Source organism: Pseudorca crassidens, chromosome 3 (genome assembly GCF_039906515.1).
Source record: "Pseudorca crassidens isolate mPseCra1 chromosome 3, mPseCra1.hap1, whole genome shotgun sequence".
Lineage (NCBI taxonomy): Eukaryota > Metazoa > Chordata > Mammalia > Artiodactyla > Delphinidae > Pseudorca > Pseudorca crassidens.
In genome coordinates, this window is record NC_090298.1 from 70354815 (window position 1) to 70382269 (window position 27455).

General features: G+C 38.6%; 1 long non-coding RNA gene across 1 annotated transcript; it reads right to left on the reverse strand.

Annotated features, from left to right (window-relative positions):
- Positions 1-26826, reverse strand: LOC137220741 (uncharacterized). Its single transcript, XR_010941773.1, has 4 exons — positions 26708-26826; positions 25220-25298; positions 16159-16491; positions 1-787 (listed from the first exon to the last, which is right to left on the reverse strand). It is a non-coding gene; the product is annotated as an uncharacterized lncRNA (long non-coding RNA).
- Between the last annotated feature and the right edge of the window lie 629 nt (positions 26827-27455).

Sequence of the window (27455 nt, forward strand, 5' to 3'; positions counted from 1 at the left end):
AGAGAATGAGGCCAAAGCTACCCTCCCAACGTAGAGGTCAGATCTCCAGCTTGTGCCAGTGTTTGTGGGATGCTTCATACTCCTTGAATGAAAGAAACTAGAAACATTTAAACAGTATAAACTAGTCACTTCTTGGTACCACCTACTTACCTCATAGTTGGCATTTTGATCATTACAACTCAAAAACACATGGAAAACTAGGACAAAAGTTCATGTTTAAGTTCAGGGATGGGCATTCTATTTTTTGAAACAAAAATGCCTCCTCAATTGTCATGATCTTTTTCTACATACATTTTAAATACTTCAATGCAAAGGGCTTAGGTGAGGCTGTAGGAAATGTAATTGCAAACCTCCTTATTCAAGTTTTTTCTTTTTGGGGTTTGAAAAAAATATAACATCACAGAATCTTTATCTTGATGAAAAAGAAATTTTAAACCTTTTCCAGAAAGTTTTTGTTTGTTTGTTTTTTTTGATGTCCACCGAATGCTTGCAAAGAAATAAGGGCTGGGAGGAAGTGCACTGAATTATTCAGGAACAAGTGGAAACAACCATCTCTCCTTGCCAGGCATCCTGGGCTCCTAAGAAATGGAGTAGTGGGCCCTCCCAGTTCACACGTTCTCTCAGTGCTCCGAATTCTCCGCTAACAGAACATCTTCTTTATGAAGTCTATGCAGTCCTGATTTGCTATGTATCTTCATATACAACGTAAAACCCAGGCGGACGGCCTCACTCGAATTTTAAGACATACCACTCACAAAGTGGCAAAAGAAAGCTGTTGTGGGAGCCACTAAAAGACAAAAGAATTTATTTGTTAGGAAGCTGCAAGCAACAGTTATCATAAACGCCCACTCTGCCTACCTCACGTTGGGGGACAGTTGGCAGTGCTGCCAACTACAGGGTCCTGCAGCCCACTAACCTCACTCCCCGGAGCTGGGAGCTGCTTCTACGGGAGAAGAATGGCTGTCCTGTTTTGTCAGAATATGTCTGAAAGATTCCAACATGGGGTGGACAGTGAAATAAGAAACCAAGAAAGGATGGGGGAGATGGGTAAAAGAAAATTAGGAACATTATTTTTTAACATACTTAATAATAATACGTAATTTGAAATCACAGAAGGGACTTGTTTGGTTTTGGTTTTGGATTGTTTATTGGTTGTTTTCTGAATCGTACCATAATCATATTTTTAATCAAGAATACTGCTTAAACATTGTACAATTTTAAGCAGTTTTTCAGCATATTGTATTACCCTCTAATACCTTCTAATACTTTTCTAAGCATATTATATTGACTTCTAATCAGAGTAAAATGATATAACATAGTGCCCATCGTGTCTTTATCAAGATGTTTACTACAATGGTTTCTAACAATATTATCTTCTTTTATCAAGTAACTTAAATTTAAAATATACCAAGGCAGATTGTGTAGATAGGCAAAATTCTATACCTGAAACGATAGATTTTTACTAAGTTGAATGTTCTGATAAAAAGCTTGGAAGCATTGAATGTGTTGTAAGGCCTTCGGCACTCAATTGAAAGATGGAGTGCAGTTATACTTCTAGGCAGTTTGCTGGCATGATATAATTTGAGGGATACTGGACTTGTCCTCCATCAAAATAAGACTCCTTCACTGGGATGCCAAGAATGACATCACCAGTGTTGTATTTCTTTGGGTTAAATGATACCTGCTCCATGCGTTTGCTTTTAAGATGTAGATACCCAACTAAGGCCGGAACTGACAACTCCAACACAGTAAAGTTAATGAGAGTTGTAAGGACACTGCTTCCTTGGAATAAGAGGGATCTATGGAAGAGGGAAGGAGGGCACAACCCTGACAAGCATTAAGATTCACTGAGGGCAAAGGATGCCCACTTCACCCTTATACTTGAGAGCTATTCTCAAATTCTTGGTATAAAACTGCAATGTGGTCAGGGCCACCCTCATCCTGGGCTGACAACAGGGCCACTGCCATGGGCGAGGGGGGCATTCACTTACCTATAGCATCCTGTGGTAAACCTATAAGGGTCGTTTTTTGGTCTGTCTACATAGAACTTTGAAGGATTTTTTTTTTGTAGTATTTGGTATTTTTTTGTAGTATTGGCATTTTACAGTATAAAACTCACCAAGTTCAAATTTGATTTTAAAGCCACTCAATCTTTTTTTAAATTGATGTCCATCTGTTCATGGCTATTTTCAGATGAAAACAGGACCATGGTCTCCTCAGAGTGATTTTCCCAATCCCTGACTCTCGCTACAGTGCTCTAAATCCATGAAGATTTTAGTCAATTGTCTTCATAATCTGCCCTAGGATTTCTCAGTTTTGCTCTTAACATTTTTCCAATATATCAGTGGTCTTTTAACAGAAAGCATTTCAGAATAGGGAAGAGAAAAGTTAACTTTTTTGGACCCACACTTAAAGTCACACCCTCCCTAAAATTCCACACCTGCAACAATAAACAGGCTGATTCTAATGCACTGAGGGGTGCAGCCTTTCTGTGCCACTGTCCTGAAGGGCTCTTGCAAATTCAGATTCAGCCGTCTCTCCCAGCCTCCCATCCCATCACCTCAGCAACAGAAACCCTCGGATGCACAGGTCACTCCTCCGCAGCTTTGACAAGATCACATTCCCCATGGGTGGTCTGGCTTTTACAAGTGTTTGGGCACAAATACATTAATGTGGCCTTTTTAAAGCAGCTGATTCTTCTATGCTTCCATGGAAAAATAATCATGCCAGTGCTCTACTTTCTAAAATACTTTTCTTAAAATTGAGCAAATCCAAATACTGCACAATTTCAGATTGTTGTTGATTCCCAGATTCCCATTGCCGTTCTGCCATCCCATCAAAAGCTTATGCATTGTATTCATGTTTTCAGCTCTGCTGTCCTTGGAGCATCTCCATGCTTTGCTGCACTGCAACGATATTTAGTATCCTGTCAGTTCCCCCGTGGCAAGGAATGCAACCAAATTTTTTGCTACTTAATCGGAACAAACTGTGAGCACTTAGAAACCAGACACAGGAAGGACTGTTCCTGACTACGATATCAAAATGCTTCCTAAATAGGTAAAATTGCTTTGGCCTATTGATAAGTAAGATGTGCCCTTAAATTTTTATTCTAATTGAGAAAAAAAACAGTATTTCAAGAATCAGCTTTGTATTGATATTTGCAAATGAAGTTAATTCAATTTAGATTAGACACTGGGCACTTTTTTCATATAACAGGTTGTTCAGAGTCCCAGAAAATATTAAAATATTTTCTCCATGGTTGGAAGGAAACATTATTTGCAACAGCTGTAACCTGAAGGCAAAAATGCCTAATTCACTCGTAGATTATTAAAAAGCAGCAGGATGTACTCAAAATGAAAGGCCCTTAGTTCTTCAGATTGAGGTGACTAGTTAAGGACAGAAACAGCAGGACTTTTCAAGGGTTCTTTTTGAGGTCTGAGTTCTAAGAAAGTAGCAAAGGCTTCTTAAATTTCCAGTGGCTCAGGAAAGAAGCTACCAAATTAAACTGATTGCTTTTAAAAGAAGAGAAAGAAGGGAGAGTGAATAGTGAATTATTCACAAGGGCCAATTAATGAAAATGTATGTGTGTATGTGGATGTGTGTGTGTGTGTGTGTGTGTTTAAGTAGCTGGTTTTCACAAAACACAAACAGGTGGGTCAACTCAAAAGGAAATCTAGAATGAAGGGCAAGTGGACATAAAAGTCCGTTTTAGATACCTAGCCACCAACTCTTGAATTTCCGGTCTGTTATCAAAAATCAGCCCACCACCTCCTGTTTCATGGCTATACATCTTTTTCAGGCTCGACCACCTTGTCCCGAGAGACATTCTTTTTTCCTCCTTGGTTCTGTCCAGCTTCTATTTTACTCTTTTTTCTCTTCCCTGTAACCTCTGTCATTTTACAGCAGACTCTTGCTCTGTGCCATGACCTTGCCCGTGTTCTTTCAGGTCAGAGCTCCTTAACTTCTCCCTGACCCTGACTCCGGTTCTGGCTTCATTCTTGTCCTAGAACTGCTTGCCAAAGGGCTTCCTGACAGCTTTCTCTGAAGGTCGGGGGCAGTGTCAGCATGACTAAACAGCCCAATCAGTGCACATAAGCCCCTTGTTGACAGCATCTTCCCAGAGGTGGAAAGCACGAGTCAATTTCGAACTTGAAAATTTTGCATGGTTTCCAAATGTCCTGAATGTATTCTCCTGTTTCATGTGATTATCGCTTTGCAGCATGCTGCTGGCTACCTAAATCCCATGCAAATTGCTCGGAAGAGGTAGACTCAGTGAAAAACACTCTCCCAAATGTACCATTAGAACCAAGGATTATTCCCTACAAATCTAGCTCTAAGAAATGAAAAAGGGAGGTTATTATTAGTTTTAATATTAATCACAACTATTAACTGTTAATTTAGCCTAAATCATCTGCAAGGGAAATCTGTGCTGCTTGCTTGTTAGTTGAGTGGAGTGCATGATAATATTCTGTTGTGTGCTATGTGGCATACTTGGTTGCTAGGTTACCCAGAGCATCAGAAATTCAGGGAACAATGTACTTATATCTTTTTCAATTTTGAAAAATAAAATAGGTATTGACATAAAATACAGTGTGGCACTGAAGTAATTTTGTAGTGGAGAGATCAGAGGAAGGGGGCCTTTCATCTCGGTGACAGCAGTTTACTCCTCGTTGTGACTTACTGAGGGCAGTGGCAGGACAGCACAACAGGATGTCAGTCTCTGGAAGAATGCCTGTGGTCCCTGTACCCCAGCAACTGTTTCTTGAGTCAGGCTCCCCAAAGCCATCCAGCAGCTGCTGTTCTGAGCTGTGTCAACTGGTCCTACAGAAACCCATGACAGGCCCAGTGATGTATGGGCCTGCAAGGGAACAGCCAAGCCTTTCATGTTCAGAACAAATATGACAGATCTGGCTAAATTCCTTAGCCGGCTGGGGCCATGCCGAGAGCTTTTTTTCCCTTAAATGATTATTATTATTATCACCTTCCTACTCAGAGATAATGTCATAATTTACAGTCAGGCATTGTGTGACCCAAATGATTGATGCCACTTGGATGTGAATTGGTAGAGTTAATAATGGTCTTTCAGTAGGGCCCAGCATGGGAGGAATCTCTCTCAGAAAGGCCGTCTTCACTTTGATATTCTGCTCAAGACAGGAAGGTGGACTTCTGGGAGCCAACACTCCATCACGCTCTACTTCTGAAAGCATCCCCTGGGCCCTAGTGAAAACTAGGGATCGAGAAACCTCAAAAGCTCCTTTCTGTTCTTTCCAGAAGTACTTTTGATTTTGTGTAACCTTCAGCAGTGGATGTCACCACAGAAGACCCATTGAGATGTGTAGCCTTAATTCTCTGATGAAACAAGAAGTGGCCTTGGAAGGTATGTATCAAGACTCCAGACAAGGAATCTGCCCCATACCCTGCAGCACTATTCAGTGGGAACTCTAACTAAAGTAGATCGCTTCCATGTTCTTTATTCAACATGACCTTGGACTAAATGCTAAGAGGGAGTCAACAATGATTAAGGTCTTTTTATCAGTTTACTTGTTATTTATTTTAACAATGATTAAGATAATACTCTAACGTTTAAACTGATTAAAACCAGTTGGAGCTGGTGTAGTAAATTTAAAGAAAGAAAAAGCAGAATGAGGGAGATTAGCATTCATTCACTCTGTGGTTGGTACTTCAATGCAATTTTGCAAAACTCACAAAAATTGAAATGGAATCTAAGAGATGTTAAGTACCTTGCCCTAGATCGGGCAGTGAGTAGAGAACCAGGATTCTAACCCAGATCTCTCTAATACTTTCCCTTGCTCTACATCTCAATGTAAAGATAGCAGTATGTGATGAGAATAATTCTTCAAAATCTGATACAAATTTCCGTGAAAATTAAAGAAAGGAACTATTCCTTCTGAATGAGGCCATCAGAGAAGTCTTCAAGGAAAGAATGGTGAAAATGTGGACCTTGAAGGATGAAAAAATTTCAACAGATGGAGAAGAGTGTATCTAGCACCGTAAAGATCAAGTCTGAGCAATTTTTTTTCTGTTTGGAGAGTCACTACACCTCTGTTTTCAGCACTGCCAAAAAGGAGAACTACTCTTTAAAATGATTAAACTTGGACAGCTTGTGCCATTAAGTAGCAACATTCATTTTTCTCAAACACTGCAGTTAACCCGTCCCTCTGAAACACATTATTAAGCTACACCATATAAACATCATTCATCTTGAATTTCCTTTCTAACTTTATACCTACCTCCAGTAATACCTCTCCTCCAAAGGCTCTGAAGCACTTTAACAACAGATGATATTATTACTATTTTACTGGCAATGACACTGAATCGTATCCACAGTGTCTAACATTCTCTGTCCTTGGAATTATCAACATGTACTAGTGATAAAGATTATTCTTTATGAACAGAAAAAACACAAGTGCAGTGAGACTTCCTAAGTAATGAAACGAGGCAAAATTGATTTACAAATACACAGTAGGTGGGCAATAAATAGTGAATAAAATCAAGTCTAACAATATATCAACATCCTCAAAAGCAACTTAGCTGAGGGTCCTACAGCTTTCAATTCTGAACTATTAATGTTGTCAGTTTTCAATAGCCCTCCATAGCCAACCCAGCAAAGCCCAAATGCATCAGCTTGGCATTAAGGTCCCTCTATAATTTGGCCCTAATCTGGACCTACATTTTCCAGAGTCTATATCCTGTGTGATTCTGGGTGAGTAGACCACAGAGAAAGTTTCATGGGATTTGGAAGCCAAAAATGAGACAGGAGTCATTATGTTCTGAAAGCCAGTCACGGGAGGTTACCAGGCTCCATTGCCATTCACACACAGTGACGCTAAACCTGCTGGGATCACCTTCTTGCCTTCAGCAGGGCACTCATGTCATCAAGGTTACAGGTGGTGGTAGACGCAGCTTCTAATGCAGCATCTGTCTTTGCTCTCTCCCTCTTTATGTCCAGCTTCTCTTCCCAACTGCCAGTGCCGCTGACCCATGGGCCCACCCCCAGGAGCAGAGTAACAACCTTCCATAGACTCCTTCCCCAGCTCCCAAAATTGTGTGTAGTCACCTCCCTGCAATATGCCCCGTATTTCCTATCACTCTTAGTGTGTCTTCTTCCCTGATCAAGCCCAAACAAATACATTAACTATATACACTAACTATCTTTATATCCCACTCCTGTTTTCACACACCATACCTCAAAGAGAATTCATCATCCTGTTTCATTCCATTAATTTCCCCTAGGATGCCATTCTTTGCTTCCCTACTTTTGAGGTAATAATAATAGCCAACATTTAACATAAAACTTACTGTGTGATAGAAACTGTTCCAAGTACTTTAGAGAAAAAATGGCCATAGGATATTGCAGGCCTATTTCTGCAGGATAAGGGCCAGACCTAGAAATGACTTACATCTCTTCTATTCACATCCTATTGGCTATAAGCCAGTCACATGGGTCCATTCTAACCACCAGGGAGCCTGCACCATGTAGAGGAGTACATGGTGATTGTCAAACATTGACAGCCTCCATCATGCTCATCCTTCAGCTTTCATTCTCCTCCATGAATACTGCCTTCTAAGCAGAATGAATCTCTATTTCCTCAATATCCAAAGAACTGTGTTTACAAATGTATTTTATCAAATTAAAAAAAGAAAGAACCCGAACATTTTTAAGTCAATTTATCATGCCACCATAGAATGAAAAACAGTACTCTTTTAGTCTTGGTGGGAATGTAAATTAGTGTAGAAAACAGTATGGAGATTACTCAAAAAACTAAAATTAGAACTACCACAAAATCCAGCAATTCCTCTCCTGGGTATACATCCAGAAAAAAATGAAAACACTAATTCAAAAAGATACATGCACCCCAGTATTCATAACATTATTTACAATAGCCAAGATATGGAAGTAACCTAAGTGTCCATCAACAGATGAGAGAGTTAAGAAGATGTGGTATATATATATATATATATATATATATATAGTCAGAGAAAAACAAATACTGTATGATATTCATACAGTTCATAATATATATATGTGATATATCATATATATATGATATATAATATATGATATTCATACAGTTCATAATATATATATATAGTCAGAGAAAAACAAATACTGTATGATATCACTTATATGTGGAATCTAAACAATAAAACATGGCTAGTGAATATAACAATAAAGAAGCAGACTCACAGATATAGAGGACAAACTAGTGGGGAGAGGAAAGGGAGGAGGGGCGAGATGGGGGTAGAGGATTAAGAGGTACAACTACTATGTATAAAATAGGTAAGCTACAAGGATATATTGTATAGAATATGAACTATAGTCAAATTTTATAATTAAAAATGGAGTATAATCTATAAAAATTTTTAATCACCGTTATACACCTAAAACTAATATAATATTGTAAATCAATTATACCTCAATAAAAAGAAAAAAGTAAAACAATTCTCTTTGTCCCAGTTCTTCAAGAACCCTCCATCCCTCTGCTCCTTTCTAGGCTGTCCTGTAGACTTGTTACTCTGTTGTCATCCCAGTTACTCCTTCCTCTTCTTTCCTGTGTGGAATCCATGTGTCCTACTTCCCATGTCTTTTTCTATTTTAGCTATGCCTTCATTTTGTTAAAGCAAGTCATAAGTGGCTTCTACAGATGGGTGCTTTGGAAACAAATATTCTGAGATCTTTTATGCAAAATGTGTTTGGTCTGCTGGGTACTTAATTTTAATTTATAGTTTGAATGGATATAGAATTCCAAGCTTCCTTTGTTGCTACTAAGAGTTTGATGTCATAATTCTTGATCCTTTCTATGTGAACTACTTTTCCTCTCCTGCCTTTTAAAGATGCTTCTTTATATTCTTCTTGTCCCCAAATTTCCTAGCAATGTGTGTGGGTGTGAATCCTTTGTCAGCCCTCATTCTGAGCACTCACTGGGCTCTTTCAATAAGGAAATGTGTGTCTTTTAGCTCTGGGAAATTTTCTCATATGACTTTTGTGTTCAATTTTTCCTATTCTACTTCTGGAAATTTTATGAGTAAGACATTAGCCTTTCTGGTTTGGTTTTCTAATGTTCTTATCTTTTCTCACTTTTGGTCCATTTCTTTGTCTTTTTCTTCCACTTTATGAAAAATGGGTTTAACTTCCAAACTTTTTGTCCAGTTTTTTTGGTTTATTTGTTTTGGGGATTTTTTGGTGATTTGTTTGTTGGCTATCTTAAGTTTAATTTCCAAGAGTTATTTTTTTTTTTGTTTTCCAATTTTTTTTTTGAAACAACAATTTGTTCTTGATTTGCAGATACGTTATGTTCTTTCAGCTTTCTGAGAATTTTATTAATGGCTTTGAGAGTGGGGGAAGGTTGCATTTCTTCTGTTTCCTGTCATATCTGTATTTTCCTCTGAGTTCTTTTTGGATCGCTCGCTCTCTCTTTTCCTCCACCTTTCTTGTTGGAGGCTATACTCATATATCTGCTGAGTTGTTGCCCATTCACATTTAAGAGTGAAACATTAAAAAGTTGTTTGAAAACTGTGTAAAGTGGAATTTGGCAATTGGTGGGTTTCACTGTTGGCTAGAGACATGGCCCTTTAAATGAGTGGTTTAGATCAGTGTCTATGAACAAATATAGACAGACATTCTATGATACTTCAGAACCCCCAGAGGAAATTTTCCACTCTCCTGCCTGTAAGCTGCTTCTTACAGCCAAGCAGCCCAAGGAGGTCAGCAAGTCTCACCAATCTGTACGCAGACTTTCATTCAATATTCAATGTTATCAATATAATATCTTCCCTCCCACCATTCACATTAGCCTTTCCAGTTTAATTTTTTCAAAAACTGCTGCTTCCTTTTAACATTGGAGAGGCAAAGAGGACCAAGGAGTTCTAGTTTCTTGTTATAGAAATTTCCAACCAATTCCTCCTGTTTTCAATTCCATGTTTTACTCCTGTCTTCAAGGATACCAAGTGTCTTCAATTTCGGAGACTTTCTGGAGTCCTGTAACAAAATCTGACTTGGTTTTCATTGCTGTTACCATCTGTAGGCACGTAGAAACAGTTTTCCACCTTTGCCAGTTTTTCCATCCATTTCTATCTTCTAAAAATGGTTTACTCTGTTGTTGTATCCTCTCCCTTTATGGTTATGCTTCTCAGTTCATACCTTTTCAATTTCTTTACTCTCATTATAGTGTTATTTCAGGAGAGTACAAGATAAACATCTATATTCAATTCACTAAGTTTAACCTGCCTGTGTTCTATCCATGTACATATTTTCTTTACCCCAACAGAGTTATAAACTCCTTAAAGGCAGGTACCTTATTCAGCCTTCTATCTCCCATGGGGCCTTTCACATAACAGGCTCTTGATAAATGTCTATTTCATTGGAGAGTTGGAAAACTACCTGAAATTTTATCCAGAAGCTCACAAAACCTTCAAGGCATTTGAATAACATTTTTTAAATAATAAAATGTTTAGATAAAAACCTTCTGTCACCAATCCCTACCATTGTGTAGACCGGTTTTTATATCTCCTCACCTCACTGTTTTGATTTTTCTCATTGGCTAGATAAATGTTTTCCACTCAACTTCTATTTTTTAGCCAAAAGCCCATAACAACATAATTTACAGTCAAATAAGAGGCAAAAGATCTCTGGTTATTTCAAAATATTAAAGACAAAGTCAGTCAGGATTACAAGGTAACTAGAATTCTTACTTGACAGAAAAATGTACTTCTCTTCATAAAGGATTTCACTCTCAATCTTTAGGTTTCTATTGGCACCCTCCGATTGTAATTGGAATGTTCCTGCCATCAAAAATACTTTGAAGATAGTGACTCAGTCTCTCAGTTTTTAAAATAATGGTATGAATATTGACTGCTTACACAATTAGGAATTAGTGTACACAAAATAAGAGATGACGGGGCTTCCCTGGTGGCGCAGTGGTTGAGAGTCCGCCTGCTGATGCAGGGGACACGGATTCGTGCCCCGGTCCAGGAAGATCCCACATGCCGTGGAGCGGCTGGGCCCGTGAGCCATGGCCACTGAGCCTGCTCGTCTGGAGCCTGTGCTCCGCAACGGGAGAGGCCACAACAGTGAGAGGCCCGCGTACCGCAAAAAAAAAAAAAAAAAAAAAAAAAAAGAGAGATGACGATTTAAAAAAGCAAACTATAGGGACTTCCCTAGTGGTCCAGTGGTGAAGAGTCCGCCTTCCAATGCAGAGGAAACGGGTTCAATCCCTGGTCGGGGAACTAGGATCCCACACGCTGCAGGGCAGCTGAGCCCACATGACACAACTATTGAGCTCACGCACCTCAACGAGAGAGCCCACATGCTGCAAACTACAGCGACCACGCACCCTGGAGCCCACATGTCACAACTAGAGAGAAGCCCAAGCACCACAACTAGAGAGAAGCCCGAGTGCTGCAATGAGGAGACTATGTGCTGTAACGAAAGATCCCACATGCCTCAACAAAGATCCCGTGTGCCACAGCTAAGATCCGAGGCAGCCAGAAAAATAAGGAAAATAAATAGATAAATATATTTTAAAAAATAAATAAAGAGGAAAATATAAATCTGCATCTGTTCTCTATGATACAAAAAAGATTATTTTTAAATCATTGACATTTTATTTTTCATAGCTTCTTCTGTGTGTGTGTGTGTGTATCTTTTTAAATTGCCCCTCCCCATTCAGGCATCATTTTAAGCTGAGATTTATCAAATATGTTATTTTAACTGCTGCTATTTTGTTTTATGTATTTTAATTGAAGTTTTAAATTTTGTGCTTGCACTCCATGGAGTAATAATAACCACAAAGGGTATGATTTTATTAATTAAAAAAATAAATTTGAAAACAATGCCCTAAATATGTTAGACAACAAGGTTATAGATGCACTTCCAAGAGATATATGGCTCTAAATGTGTGCCTGTGTATCCTTAAATACATGTGAATTTTTTATATAACATCAACAGATAGAATGGTAAAATAAAAGTCTAAATTGCTTTCCTAAAAAGCATTACATTTTTGAACTAGTTGGGTTATAAGGTGTTTCTAAAGGGAGAATTTCACCAAGATTATATTGTTATTGTTTGTTCACAATTATTGGATAGCCACTGTATCTAATACTATGCTATACACTAGAGAAAAAAGGAATGACCCACCCAAAAAATAATTTGCCATCAAGAAGGTTGCAATCAAAAAAACAGACACACAGTTGCAAAACCATGTAAAAACTGCTAGGGCACAGCTAGATATGGAGTTCTACAGGCAGAGAAAAGGAGAGACCCTTGAGTTGAGACTTGCAAAATAGTTAGGCATTATCCAAGAAGGTAAAAGCTGTAGTGGGCATTCCAGAGGAAGGGTGCAAGTGTGAGAGCACAGAGCAAAGAACCATTCAGTGCAGCTGGGGAGCTGTGAGAGATGGAGAAGGAAGAAGGAACTCGGCAAGAGGCAGGGGCTAGACTATGAGAGACCATACGGGCCATGCTAAGGAGCTTGGACAGTAAGCAATGGGAAATACTCAGAGAATTTTATGTAATGAAGTAACAAAATCAAATCCATAACTGAGAAAAGTCATAGTGATATGAAGGATGACCTGCAAGGGGACAAGTACAGAGGTAGAGAAGTCATTGCACTACCCAAGAGACAATGATAAGGGCCTGAATGAAGGCACTGTCAGAGAGGCTGGAAGGCAAATTTAGACTACATCTCAGAGATGGGGTTGATAGGAATTGGTGAATGATTAGATGAAAGGCATGAAGGAAAAGGAGGAGTTGAGGATGACCATGACAGTTCTGGCTTGGGTGCCCATATAGATGGTAGTTCCAGTTTGCTGAGACAGGAAATAAAGAGAGCAAGATGTTGGTGAGTAGGAGGAAATGTAAGGAGCTCAGTTTTAGACATGTTCTGTTTAATGTGGTCATGTCACACCCCAGTAGAGATTCCAGTAGATGGTTGGCTCAGTGTGTTCTGGCCATGGCTGCCTTTCTGATCTGTCTCATTTCCTCCAACTTTACCTGCACTCCAGTCACTAACCTTCCACTTTCATCATTGGGACACTCCATGTTTGGCTCTGCTTTAGGGACATTGGGCTTCTTGTTCCTACTAGGGACCTTGCATGGCTGATTCCCTCATTTCATCCAAGTATCTATCAAAGGGCTCTCAAAAAGACTTTTCTTTCCATTGTATATGAAGTTACCTCCAACACCTATGTCACTCTCTACCCCTATATCTGTATTTTTCTTTGTTTATGATATTTATCACTGCCTGAAATTACATCGTTCATTTATTTGCCTTCTTGCTTTTTGACTGTTTGCCTTAGCAGAATGTTTCATATGGCAGCAGTCTTACCTGACATTCTTTTCTATATCCTCAAGTGCCTAGAAAAGCTCATGGCATGTAGTCAGGAATCAACAGGCAGCATTGAGGGCCCACCTGAGGACGGAGGTCACCAGGTTGTAGTTGTACCAACTTTGGTAGTTTCCTGGTACTCTTTATCAGCACTCAGAAATTTAGACACGAAGAAGGTGGGTTGGACTAGTCCACAGCATACAAGAGAGCAAAATATCTGTGTCAGAGAAATGAGAGAAACGGCAAAAGAAAAAAAAAAAAAAAAGAAATGACCAAAATTGTATTCAATGGCCTCAAGACTAAAGAAGAAAGGAAGTGTATGAGGTCCCTGACTCAATTTGGCTTAAGAAGAAAAACAGGAATTTGCTGCCTCATGAAACTGAAAATTGAAAAAATAAATGTCCCTTTAGGTTTATCTAATTTTATTTGCTTGAAAATTATCTCTAAGCTCTGATTTTCTCTGTATGTGTGGGCTTTATTCTTTAACATGTTCTCCCTAAGTGGTAGCCAACATTTTCAACGGCAGGAACGACTTATGTTTCACCAACATAGCACCCCAAGAGAAAGTGGATCTCTCTTCCCTAATAATGCTGACAAAATATGGCTTGACATGTGCACCCCTGAATTAATCACTATGACTAAAGAAATGGAGTGCTATGGCTGGCCACGCCTGGGTCACATGCCCATCCCTGGATCAGAGGATGATATCATCACTATCCAATCCATAAACTGAAGTTAGGGTAGGAGTGTTCCCCTCACGGAATACTGAGTAGACAAAGAACACATGTGCACTACAGAACAGAAAACACTGAGGAACCAGTGGGGTGAAAGGAATCAGAAGGAAAGTTCAAGTGCTTGAGGACCTCAACAAGATCAAAGCACATTGTTGGAGGAGGAAATGAGGGAATGAAAGAACTGTCAGGATGGAAGAACTGTAGACAGGCAGGAGCAAAGTCTCAGCAAATATGGGGGAGCAATCTGTGATGCAATATCTAAAAGCATAAAAGAAGGAAAGAGGATGGTAAAACCAGGTGCTGTAAACCAAAAAGTAACGTGATTAATTAAACAAGCATTAAGAGTAAAGCCTAGGCAACAGTAAATTTGAGAAACAACTTACCCATTAACTGAGCCATCAAACCAATTCTTTCCCTCAATCTATTGGTTGTTTAATTGGGTTGATCAGTTAATGGGGCCAATACAAATAATAAATATAGTAAATAAGAAGAAAGATACAGTAAAATATAGTAAATATAGCAAATAAGAAGGGATTTTGTCAACAGTAAACATGATACATATGTACCCTTAAAAGTTTTAGGGAGGGACTTAACTATGGGCCAAAAAATGCCTGGATGTGTTTTGTCCTGGCTAATTCCTTCTATTTGTATTAATCTCATATCAATAAAGTATTCAGTTGTGTGGTGACATTGCAGCCGCCACATAATTGTTCATCTAGCTATTTAGATTAGGGACTGTTATTCCCATGCGTTATGTGGTTGAGCCTGGCAAAGTAATAATGTACATCAGTTGGGTTTTTTTCTAAGAAGCTACTTATTTTTCACCTAATTTTAATGTCTTAAGAGTATCTAATAAAAGTGGCAAAATAATTATACTATCTGGTTACTATTAGAAGTACCACCCAGAATGTAAATTGGTGCATCCACTACAGAAAACAGTGTGGAGGTTCCTCAAAAAACTAAAAAGAGAGTTGCCATATGATCCAGCAATCCCACTCTTGGGCATTTACCCAGACAAAACTATAATTCGAAAAGATACATTCATCCCTATGCTCATAGCAGCACTATTTACTATAGCCAAGACATGGAAGCAACTTAAGTGTCCATCAACAGATGAATGGATAAAGATGTGGGGTGTGTGTGCGTGTGTGTGTGTGTGTGTATCATAGAATATTATTCAGCCATTTAAAAAGAATGAAATAATTCCATTTGCAGCAACATGAATGGATCTAGAGATTATCGTACTAAGCGAAGTTAAGTCAGACAGAGAAAGGCAAATACTGTATGATATCACTTATACGTGGAATCTAAAATACGACACAAATGAACATATCTATGAAACAAAAACAGACTTACAGACATAGAGAACAGTCTTGTGGTTGCCAAGTGGGGAGAGGAGGGGAAGGATGGACTGGGAGTTTGGGATTAGCAGATGCAAACTACAGTATTATATACAGAATGGATAAACAACAAGGTCCTACTGTATGGCACAGGGAACTATACTCAATATCCTGTGATAAACCATAATGGAAAAGAATATGAAAAAGAAGATAGGGGCTTCCCTGGTGGCGCAGTGGTTGAGAGTCTGCCTGTCGATGCAGGGGACGCGGGTTCGTGCCCCGGTCCGGGAAGATCCCACATGCCGCAGAGCGGCTGGGCCTGTGAGCCATGGCCGCTGAGCCTGCGTGTCCGGAGCCTGTGCTCCGCAACGGAAGAGGCCACAGCAGTGAGAGGCCGGCGTACCGCCAAAAAAAAAAAAAAAAAAAAAAGAATATAGATGTGCAAAACTGAATCACTTTGCTGTATAGCAGAAATTAAACACAACATTGTAAGTCAACTATACTTCAAAAAAATTTTTTAAAAAAAGAAGAACCACCCAAGACAGGGACAGAAATGACTCAAGTGCTCATCATTGATGACCATAAGTTATCTCATAGGTGCAAACAGCATATCATCATGTTCAGGAGTATTACATAGGAATGCTCTTACCCCATTCTTGTTTCCATGAGGAAGTGTTTTTCCCCAAGCACTTACATCTTTTTGCTCCACCTTGCTTTCTCATTCAGTAGGAAACCTACCTGTTTGCAGGTATAGGGAGAGATAGAGACATGTGTAGCTCTTCTCTAACACTGGAAGGTGGCGTTCTGCTCTGCTCCTCCATTCTGGAAGTGGTACGGGGCAGCCCCCATGTGGGGAGGCCTTCTCGGACCTGGCACCGCCCGTGGCTGGCTGAGAGGTCTGATTCTGCAGTATGATAACAGGAATCCCACTGTTGTTCATATTCTCCAAACATCAGCTTCATTGGTAATAAAGGGGACACCTGGGCACTCCATCTGACTATCTTTTGTCTTCTTTCTCAAATAATTCCATACTCAGGCTGTGTTAGGGTGCAAATCCCAGAAAGGTAGTATCTGCAAATCCCAGAAAGGTAGTATATACTTTTAAACCAAATGTATTTCAGGAGACCAGAACTTAAAGCCGCTTGCTGTAAGACAAAATTCTATGCATAAGCTATTGTTTTTATTGACTCAGATATTAAATAAATAAATAAAAAGAAAAAGAAATGAAATATAGATCTTACTTAACCAGCATAGAAGAAAACTACAGAATTCAAGCACATAACATGAACTAGGACTCTTTCACATAACTCTCACTGTTCTCCAAATATGTTCAGTCTATGGGCACCAGCATCCAAAACTGCAACAGTTACATTAAAATTTAAACAGTAAAAATAGATGAAAAAATTTACCTTTAATATTATGTTTACTTCTTTTGGAGAAGAAAAGGAAAAAACCTATTTTCCAGCCACTTGACTAACATTCGTTTCTCCAATACATTCACCAAACATCAACTGATCGTCTATCTACAAAGGGCAACATATTATCTATAAACACTATGTATACAAACCACCATGGTTTCTACTCTCAAGGAACATACAATAAAACTGGAGAGATGGTATAAATGTACAAGTACCTAGTATAAGGCAATATTTGCTAAGTCCCGTAAGAGGTAATAAAAATCCCATTGCTGTTCATAACAAATCGAGACCTCTCTCAGAGGAGAAAAGCCTGTGGAAATTAGGTGGCATTTTTGCTGGAGATAACAGGGGACAGTATAAAAGGAGGAGCAAACGTGTAGAGTTTAGAAAGCACAAGGCAAGAGCTTTTGGGGAAAAGTGAGAGATGAAACTGGAAAGGTATTTTGGGGCCATATCTGGAGCGGGGCTTGAATCTTAAAGAGAGTTAAAAATGTTTGGAAAAACTGCTGTGTGGGATGAGCAGTGAGTCAGCAAGAGATGAATAAAAGAAGTGCTGAGCAGAAATGACAGCTCGGTTAAAGTAAAGGAGCATGAATTTGTGGCAGGCTCAATCAGTACAGCTTTCTCTAGCAGCACTGCAGCCCATGGAGGAAGCATTTGCAAGTTCAAGGTCAGTGGGGAATTTTAGGGGATAAGCAAAGGCACTGCTGAGTTGGCTGCCCAAGGAAAGCAGGATATCAGGAAAGAAATGAAGTCAGAAAGACTCTAACAGAGAAGAGGAAAAAAGAGCAGAGGCAGGGTTGTGATGAAAGTGAAGATCAGGGTCAGTATGAATAACAAATTTAGATTAACTGATGTATGATGGTAAGAGGTAGGATACTCAGAATTGGACATCGTGGAGATAGATGATGAGATCCAAGGATGGAGTGGAGGTGGGGATTGTTGGCGTGAAGGAGGTAAGGGGCTGTGGAGTCACTGACATGATGATAGTGATGGACAAGGTTAAATTGGGTGCCTAAGGAAAAAAAGGACCTCAGGGCTTAGTGTACCATAGCAGTCAGGATAGAGGTAGGGAGGTATCAGACCCTCAGAAAGAGGAGAGATTGCTGAATTTCAACAGCCAGAACAATAACCTAGAATTGGCAACGGAGAACAAAGAGCCTTGACTCTTTTCTTTGTCCCCTGTATTAGTGCTAAAGGAAAGGAAAAGGAGAAGGCTGTACTGGGAGGAATTTCATGGACAGCAATATCATTAATGAGAAAGCAGGGTGCTTTAAAGAAAAGAAGCAGAAAGGCAGTTGTGAGAAAGAAATAGAGGATATAGGCAAGTTTCATAAAAATAGGGGGGAAATCACAGAGTATAACCCATAGGACCTGGTAACACAAAAAGGCAAAGTCTAACTCTAGGACTCATTAGGGTTAGTCACAAACATTCTGATTCACAAAGCAGACATAACCTGAACTTGCTTTGGCCAGTTGAATGTGATCAACTAACGTGTGTCACTTCCGGTGGAAGCTTTGCAAGCTGGTACACAATTCACCAAACTCTCTTGACCTAAGGCAAGCTAGAAGCTCATGTCATAATGGAGCTCCAGTCATCTGGCTCCCTTCATGACTCTGAAAAGCAGAGCCCCTTGCCAACCTATGATACACATGTTGCGTGAGTGAAAAATAAACCTTTGTTGATTCGAGCCACTGAGATGTGGTGGATGTTTGTTACTACAGCCCAACCTGTCCTGACGGATATACAACCCAAGCAACTGGAACCAAGAAGCCATTTTACAAAGTACTTGAGATGTATCCTACTCATGATTCTCATAAAATAAAACAGTATTTAAGAGTCACAAAATTTTCATCTAGAGAAATAACTCTGAGAGTTTAGGCAAGAATACTCCCAAGATTAGGATTCCCTAGAGCTCTTTGATAGTTTAGAACCAGCAAGAGCCTCTGGGACCTACTCCCTCCTTCAAACTCACTGCCACCCCAATCTTTTAGCATCATTAAGCCTATGCCACAGACTCCAGGGAAAAGTTCAGCCTAAAGGGATCACTCTTGGGGAAAGATTTGCCTAAAGATAGAGGAAATAGCCGAGAGGAAGAGTTCATGCCTGGATAATGTGCAGAGAATAGATAAGAAGCTATCAAGAAATTACTACAGAGGCTCACTAGACATACAATCTGAATTCTGAGTGAGAAAGGTAACTAGGGCTCACTTAACAAATATTTGGCAATTTGGCAATGATCAGAAGACAGAATTTACTGACTGGAAGATTTCAGGAGCTGATAGGATCAACCAACTTCAATATTAGATGGGTAACCTGCTGTTTACTTTTTTTTGCTTTTCTTTCCATCTTTATTTACTTTTCACAGACTGGGAGATATGGTGAGCAGGATTTGGTATGCCTGTGATGTTTCCAGTTATATCGGCCAACACCTATAGAAAATTTCATCAGTTCACAACATTTTAACTTTTTAATAGAGCCTAGTAGTAATGGTACTATGTGAAGGATCTTATCTCCTGAATCAAAGAAGCACTATATATATATGTCTTCCTCTTCCCATTTTTAATCAACTCTCTTATACTTGCTCCAATTTCTAGTCCCATGGGTGCTGGCTTTTCTACCCGACAACATAGATGTTTGGTGAGATGCCAGTTCCCGCCTTCTTTGGGATGATTCCAGCACCAAGTGACAGACTCCCAAGCAGGAGAGTCTCACTCAGAGCTGTCATTTATGGCTTATAATATATGGTACACTAATGACTTTGTGACACTGTTATTCCTTTTCTTAGCTTCTCAAAGGACACCTGGCTCAACTGAACAACTAGCTTATTTTGTCACACTGTAGGTCATGCCGACACTTAGAAAGAGAATTGAAGAGAGGAGGGAGCAATATGCAATTGTCACACCATTACTCCTAGCCCTAGAAATGCAGTGATACAGAAGTTCAGAGATACAAAAGAGACTGCTGGGAAAGTTGGTTGCTTTCTTAGATCTGACAAGGATAATTCCAGAGCCTATGGCTTCCAGTAATAAGGTTTCAGACTGGCACTATTTAGATGTATGTATGTTATTGACAGTTTTCTTTAGGTTACACTAAAAGTTCCCAGGAGTTAGCACCATAGGCCATAGTCTAGAAGAGAAAATGAGACTCATTTACGCATTTTAGTGAGATGTGCATTGATAAGAAAAAAGGAGGTAGATAGAGAAAATTTTGCATTTGAAGATTCTGAACAAATATCGGATATCTATTATTGTTACCATTAGATTATTTTTCCATTTATTTAGCATTTTCAAAGCCAAACACTATACCACAGGGTTTCTTTTGTTGACTTTACATCTTCTCTTTTCATAAATGAGTAGGGTCTGCCATCTTAATTATATTGAATAGTATGTCTTCTCCCTTTTCATTTAAATTCTGTTTAAGCCAGACATAAGGTACTACTTCCATTTAAACAAATTAGATTAATGGAGTTTTAATAACTCAGCCTCTATTATTCAAAATAGGCCTAAGTCTGACATATGTGCTGGCAACTCGGAAATGAGTTTTATTTGGAAATTATGGCTTTGGATGGATAAGATGTTTTCCAACTCTTATATAATACTTGATTTTGACATGAAATCACTTTTTATACATATTTTTCTAATATAAAACCTGGACAATGGTTAACTTTTGCCCAGACAAGAAATTACAGTGGACAATAATTTGTCAGAACTCTGCCCACAGTATGGAATATTTTCTCTTTCATTGTCAGTTCACAGTACATACCAGGAGGGGTTTGGGCATACAACCTTAGTAGTAATTCCAATTCTGCCATAAAACAAGGAAGAAAGGATACCAAGAAATTCTGGGACATAACTGTGTAGCAGAACATGAGCGTTCTTGTTTTCATGTTTATCTTCCTTTTGCTGCAATAAGAAGGATGAAATAGAAACATTTCCATTCTTCTCCAAAGGACATTTGAAAATTAAACCCTACCTGAATTTGAGGAAGGGGGACAACTCCTGCCATTGATGCTGGTTCTAGGTTTTACAAGCCATCAAGATCTATTGAGAAAGAAAATGAATGAAACAATTTATTTGAAGAGTAAAGAGATAGGGATTTCCCTGGCGGTCCAGTGGCTAAGACTCCACGCTCCCAATGCAGGGGGCCAGGTTCGATCCCTGGTAGGGGAACTAGATCCCACATGCCACAAGTAAGAGTTCCCATGCAGCAGCTAAAGATCCCACATGCCACAACTAAAAGATCCCGCATGTGGCAACAAAGATACCGCACGCTGCAACTAAGACCTGGCTCAGCCAAATAAATAAATATATTTTTTAAATACCTAAAAAAGAAAAAGAGTAAAGAGATAGACTAGAAGGAAGAATGAAGGACAGGTTTCACCAGATGGGCTCCAGACACCTGGGAGCTGAAGCCAGTGAGAGGAATTAAAGAGCTGCTTCCAGGCTGGCTGGAATGCCCTGGATTGTGGAGGGAGAATGCTTTCACCACCAACCACCCAGGCTCAAGCCACTCAAGCCAGATGCCTGTATTAGTTTCCTATTGCTGCTGTAGCAAATCACCACAAACACAGTGGCTTAAAACAACACAAATTGATTCTCTTACAGTTCTGAAATTCAGAAGTCCCAGGTAAGTCTTACGGGGCTAAAATCAAGGTGTCAGCAGGGCTAGTTTCTTCTGGAGGCTCTAAGAGGGAATCTGTTCCTTGCGTTTTCCAGCTCCAAGAGGCTGTCATTCTTTGCCTCATGGCCCTCCCTGCCTCATGGCCTTTTCTCTCCCTGCTTCTGCTGTCACATTGCCTTCCACCTTTGACCTTCTACCCTCCTTGTAATAAGGACTCTTGTGATTATATTTAGGGCCCATTTAGATAATCCAGGATAACTTCCCCATCACAAGGTCTTTAACTCAATCACATCTACAAAGCATCTTTTGGAATTTAAGACAACATTCACAGGGGCCTGCAAATTATTTTACCAGAATAACGCATATTCTTCACAGAGAGGAAAATAATTCTCTTGTTATAGTTGGTCACAGAAAAACTAAACCATTTAATGCCCACCAGACGAGCTCATGGCATTGCTGCACATCAGGTCTGGGTGGCCCAGCGGCAGTGTAAAGTTAGTTATAGATTCCCATGCTCTCTAACGCCCTTCCAGCCAGGATGGCAGCACCTCGCTCCTTACCTTGCAGAGGTATAAATCTGAAGCACAAGTGAGCTACCATTCCAATAATCACAGATCCTTTAAAAATCTCAACACTCAAGAAAGATGTGGAAAAGGTTATGTTTGAAGTCAATACACAGCACAGGCTTCTTACAGTCAATTTTATTAGGTTTTTAAAGAGAATTATAGATGATAATGGATCCGTGGAATAATGGATAGCCCCAGAGGAACTACAAAGCTGTGGTGCATGTGAAGGGCTCCAGTAATGCCGTAGGAAGTGTAGGCCCAGCAATTTATGAATAGCCAATGTATTCATAGAAGAAATTTAGCTTCATATTAAAGTTGATATAATATACTGGTATTTAATTCTCAGTAATGATTTTTATTGATTTCCACATTCTGGTAATGCAAGCAAATAAAATGCCTTAGAACCTCACAGACACTATTATGGAAAGAAAAATATTTTCATTCTTATAATTAGGTCATTGTGATAGCTTTTCATTCACTCATTCATTCATTAAACGAATCTTTTCTGAGTGCCTACTCTCACGATAGATATTATGGGAATATAAATACTGGTAATTATTTAATCATGTTTTACAGTTTACATGGCACTTTTTCAGATATTATTTCATTTAATAGTTCTAGGTGCCCTGTGAGGTAATATTTTTACCATCACCTTACAGATGGGGAAACAAAAGACTCACACAGTCAAGTGTCTTCCCAAAGGTCACATGGTCTTGGGGAGCTGATAGACCTATAACTTAATCTTAATTCTTCTGCCTCCAGAGCCACTATGCCACATCATATCATTTGCTCCCTGTCTTCTGAAATCTAACAGCCTTTGAGGGGTATTGTACATAAATATTTGTAATACCAGGTAAGAAGTCGTCTATAGCACAATCTCAAGACAGTGCAAGTATTTTCCCAGGCTCCTGGCTATCTCATCAGTCACATTTTTCTGGAGAATTACTCCTTTCCCATTCCTCTACTCAAACCAAAAGTTAACTACCTTTTCAGCTTTCATCTAAAGTTTTATCTCTCGATTAACAGCCATTTTCCACAATGGAGCACAGCTTTCAATGAGTTCACCAAACTTACTGCCTATATTACAACAAAGAAAGAACAGTGAAGCCTTGCTGGGGTCTGGATACTAGGTAGCCCATGACTCACTTCCCGGTGAGAAAATTCACTACTGCACATCCAGCTTTGCAAGAGATAAGATTTGGATTGTACCTCAGCAATGTTGAAAATACCTTTGAATTGGACATTTTGGGGTCTTGTGAGTAGTCAAAATTCGAAATGTTAAATCCATGAGTGGGCAGGTTCTATAGTGCGCAGAAAGTGCTGCTGAGGAAGTTGAGAGAAAAGAGTAATCACAGTTGATGGAGGGAAGCTGAGAAGGCTTCACGGAGAAGGCAGCTTTGGAGTTGAGCATTCATGTCTAAGTCAGCAATCAACTGGAGATTGTGGAGAAGAGATTCCAAGAGGAAGAAATGTCATGAGAAAAGGTGTGAACATAGGGATGAGCTGGGTCTGTTCCAGATTCACTAAATAGCCACAGGAGAGTAAAGTAGGAGGGGGAAGAAAAGGAGCTGGATTTTATTGTATTTGCTAGCAATAAAAGCTACTGAATGATAAGCAACAAAAATGTACTGTATAGCACAAGGAATTATATTCAGCATCCTATAATAACCTATAATGTAAAAGAATCTGAAAAATAATATATATAATACATATATGTATATATATGAATCACTTTGTTGTACACCTGAAAATAACACAATATTGTAAATCAACTATACTCCAATTTTTTGAAAAGTGCAGGGAAATGACATTTTCTTTAGAAATGTACTCAAGGAAACACATTTGGCAGAAATGCAGGATGGATTTAAATAGTACCTACCTGAGATCTTTCCCAATCTTCTTCTTTTTGACTAACAAATATAGAGACTAAAAATAGCAGATACTCACCGTCCTGGCTACACTTGCACTAGAACAGAGGAAACTGACCCAGTGCTGGCTAATAAAATATCAAGGGAAGTCTTCCAAGAGTTATCTGAGAAAGCTTTTCTCTGTTCATAAGAAAGACACAGGAGGAGAAATTCTCACCCTCCCTTCCTGCTGTTAAATGCTCTTGTGTGAGGACCTGATGCCTGGAGCTGCTGCAGCCATATTGTGACCATAGGGGAAGTCAAGGGAGTCACAGAATGCCAACTCAGAACCCTGACATAGCTGAACTATTAAAGCTACCTTGGATCCTCCTACTTAGGATCTTGAAATGGGAGGAAAATTAAGTCCTACCATTTAAGCTGTGTTTAGGTGTTTTATTTGTTTTTTGTGGGGCTTTTTTTTCTGTTAGTTTTTCTCTCAGTTTTAGCCAAAGCAGCCTGATACCAGTGGTCACCACAATGATGCTGGTGAAAGGTAATGATTGCCAAGATGGTGTCAATGGTTCTGGAAGTAATAGGATGTATGCAAGAAAAATATATGAGGTAAAATTAAAATCTCATAGACTGATTGGCAACATTGTATAATGTAGTAAAAGTAGGAGTGGTCAATGTTTACCCAGTACAGACTGAGGAGAGAGTCCTGGACCCGGAGGCTGTGGACAGATCCAGGACAAGACTTGGAAGCTGCTGACCTCACCAAGCAATTGATCTCACCTTTAGGCACTGTTTGGGGGCAGGGGAGACAATTGGCTTTCTACTCTGATATACTAAATCAGTTCTCCCAAACTTCACAAACTAAATGTAGATAACAAGAAAAAGAAAGTGAGTAAATCTTAGCCCATAGTCTTTGGACTCATTACTACTGAATGGTGATTTTAGTAATAAATAAGGAATTCTGGAAGGGGGGAAAAATGGGCTGAAAAGTTAACTTTGGTTTTGGTCAAGTCAAGTTTTAGGTGAAAGTAAGGATACACAGGTATAGATCTCTGGGAGGTGACTGGAAATTTATAAGGTCTGAAGCTTATGCAGAAATGCTGACTGAAGGCAGACCCATTTTATTGAGGCTATGAAATCAGTCAGATTGCCAAGAGAACAAGACAGAAAGCCAGGGTAGAGGAAAATGCTCATTTTTGTAGGTGAATATCCTCCACGTCCTGAGCACACCATTAAAAGTTACATGTGTTATCAAATTTAACCAACAACAAAATAAGGAAAAAACTACAAATTCCATTTATAGGAGAGCAAACAGGAGTCCAGAGAACTTACGCATTATTCCCAAGGTCCAAGGGGTAGCACAACCAGGATTCCAATTCCAGTCAAAAAACAAAAGCCACTGGGCATATATCTGGAGAAAACATAATTTGAAAAGATACATGCACCTCAATGTTCATAGCAGCACTATTTACAATAGCCAAGACATGGAAGCAACCTAACTGTCCATCAACAGATGAATGGATAAAGAAGATGTGGTATAAGTATACAATGGAATATTACTCAGACATAAAAAAGAATGAAATAATGCCATCTGCAGCAACATGGATGGATCTAGAGATTACCAAACTAAGTGAAGGAAGCCAGACAGAGAAAGACAAATATCATATGATATCGCTTATATGTGGAATCTAAAAAAAAAAAAAAGATACAAAAGAACTTATTTATAAAACAGAAATAGACTCACAGACATAGAAAACAAACTTATGGTTACCAAAGGGGAGATGGGGAAGGATAAATTAGGAGTTTGAGATTAAAATATACACACTACTATATATAAATATATATATATAATATATATAAATATATATATATAATATATATGTATGTATTACTGAATCACTTTGTTGTACACCTGAAACTAACATTGTAAATTAACTATATTTCAATTTAAAAAAAAATTTTAAAGCCTCTGTACCTTATTCTTTTCAAATGCACATGTTAAAAATTTAGTTGTAAGATTGCTAAAATGCCTATTCTTATTTTAATTTTTATTATTAAAAAATCATTCTCAAAAATCATTCTCAAATCATAAATATAAACTTTGTATGAATAGTGTAGAAAAGGTATTATTCTCCCAATATTATATTTGGGGAAACATGCTAAAGGTCATATACAAAACCACTCAGTGAATCACGAACCTAATACTAACATTTAATAAATGTTATTGACTCCTTACCGTATGTGGGGAATGAAAGCTACTAAGAGCCCAGGCACTCTCAACAAATTTACAGTCTAGTTGGAGAGATGATACATATATACATATAAAAACTAACAGTACAATACCAGATAGTATAGGATAAGCTATGAGAGTCAGATATTCACATTTTTTAAAATAACTATCTTCCCAACAAATCACTCTTGTTCTGCATAAAAAAAGTCAAGAAAGACCAAGACATTTTATAATAAATTGTATTTAATCAATTGTATTATGCCTGTTTGAACTTAAAAATTATTCCTAAATTGGAATGAAAATATATTCAGATATACTTGCAAGTATCTAAGCAAGTTTATTCAAACCTACATTATATTTTTATGTAGTATTTTCACATTAATAGTCTAATATATGGATAAAAAATCACAAAGTTTTCATGGAGTATTTTCTTCTACCCATGTCATATTTACTGACCTAATCGTACTTATTTACTCTTGTTACATCACCACTAAGTCATTGTTTCAACATGTCAGGGAATATGAACCTTAAGTACATTAGACATTATGCTAGGCTCTGGAGCCAGGAAGATGAGTAGAGCATGTTCTTACCTCGAAGGAGCTCATAATCTCATAGGGAGAAAACAATTTAGATGGTTGCTCACTTGGAAACATATTTCACAGCTTACAGTAAGAGGTACGTTTCCACTAAACACACATTTCAACATGCTAAAAAAAAAAAAGGAATGTATTTGATCTAAGGAAATTGCAGACTTCTGACTGGAACCAGTATTAATGAGATGCTAAACTAAATTCTTCTCATTGCAGAAAACTAAAAATTTTTGGTATATTTTCCACCAGACTAAAAAAAAATTTATACAAGTAAAAAAGAAAACTTGCCATCTTTACACAGCATTTTATATTAATACTTAATGAACGTGGTGGTGTATTTTCTGATTTAAATACAGCCACTTAACAGAAACAAGCATTTGAGTGTGTACTAATGTGAGACCAGGAAATCTGAAAGAGAGAAATTAGAAAATAGCTGAACATATTATTCAGCTGTGAGAAAGAAGGAAATCCTGCTGTATGTGACAACATGGATGGACCTTGAGGGCATTATGCTAAATAAAATAAGTCAGGCAGAGAAAGACAAATATTGTATGATCTCTCTTGTATGTGAAATCTAAAAAAAAAAAAAAAACACACAAAACTGAACCCACAGAAACAGAACAGAATGGTGGTTACCTGGTGCTGAGGGATGGAGGAGATGTTGGTCAAAAGGTACAAACTCCCAGTTGAAAGATAAATAAGTTCTGGGAATCCAAAGTATAGCATGGTGACTATAGTTAACCATACT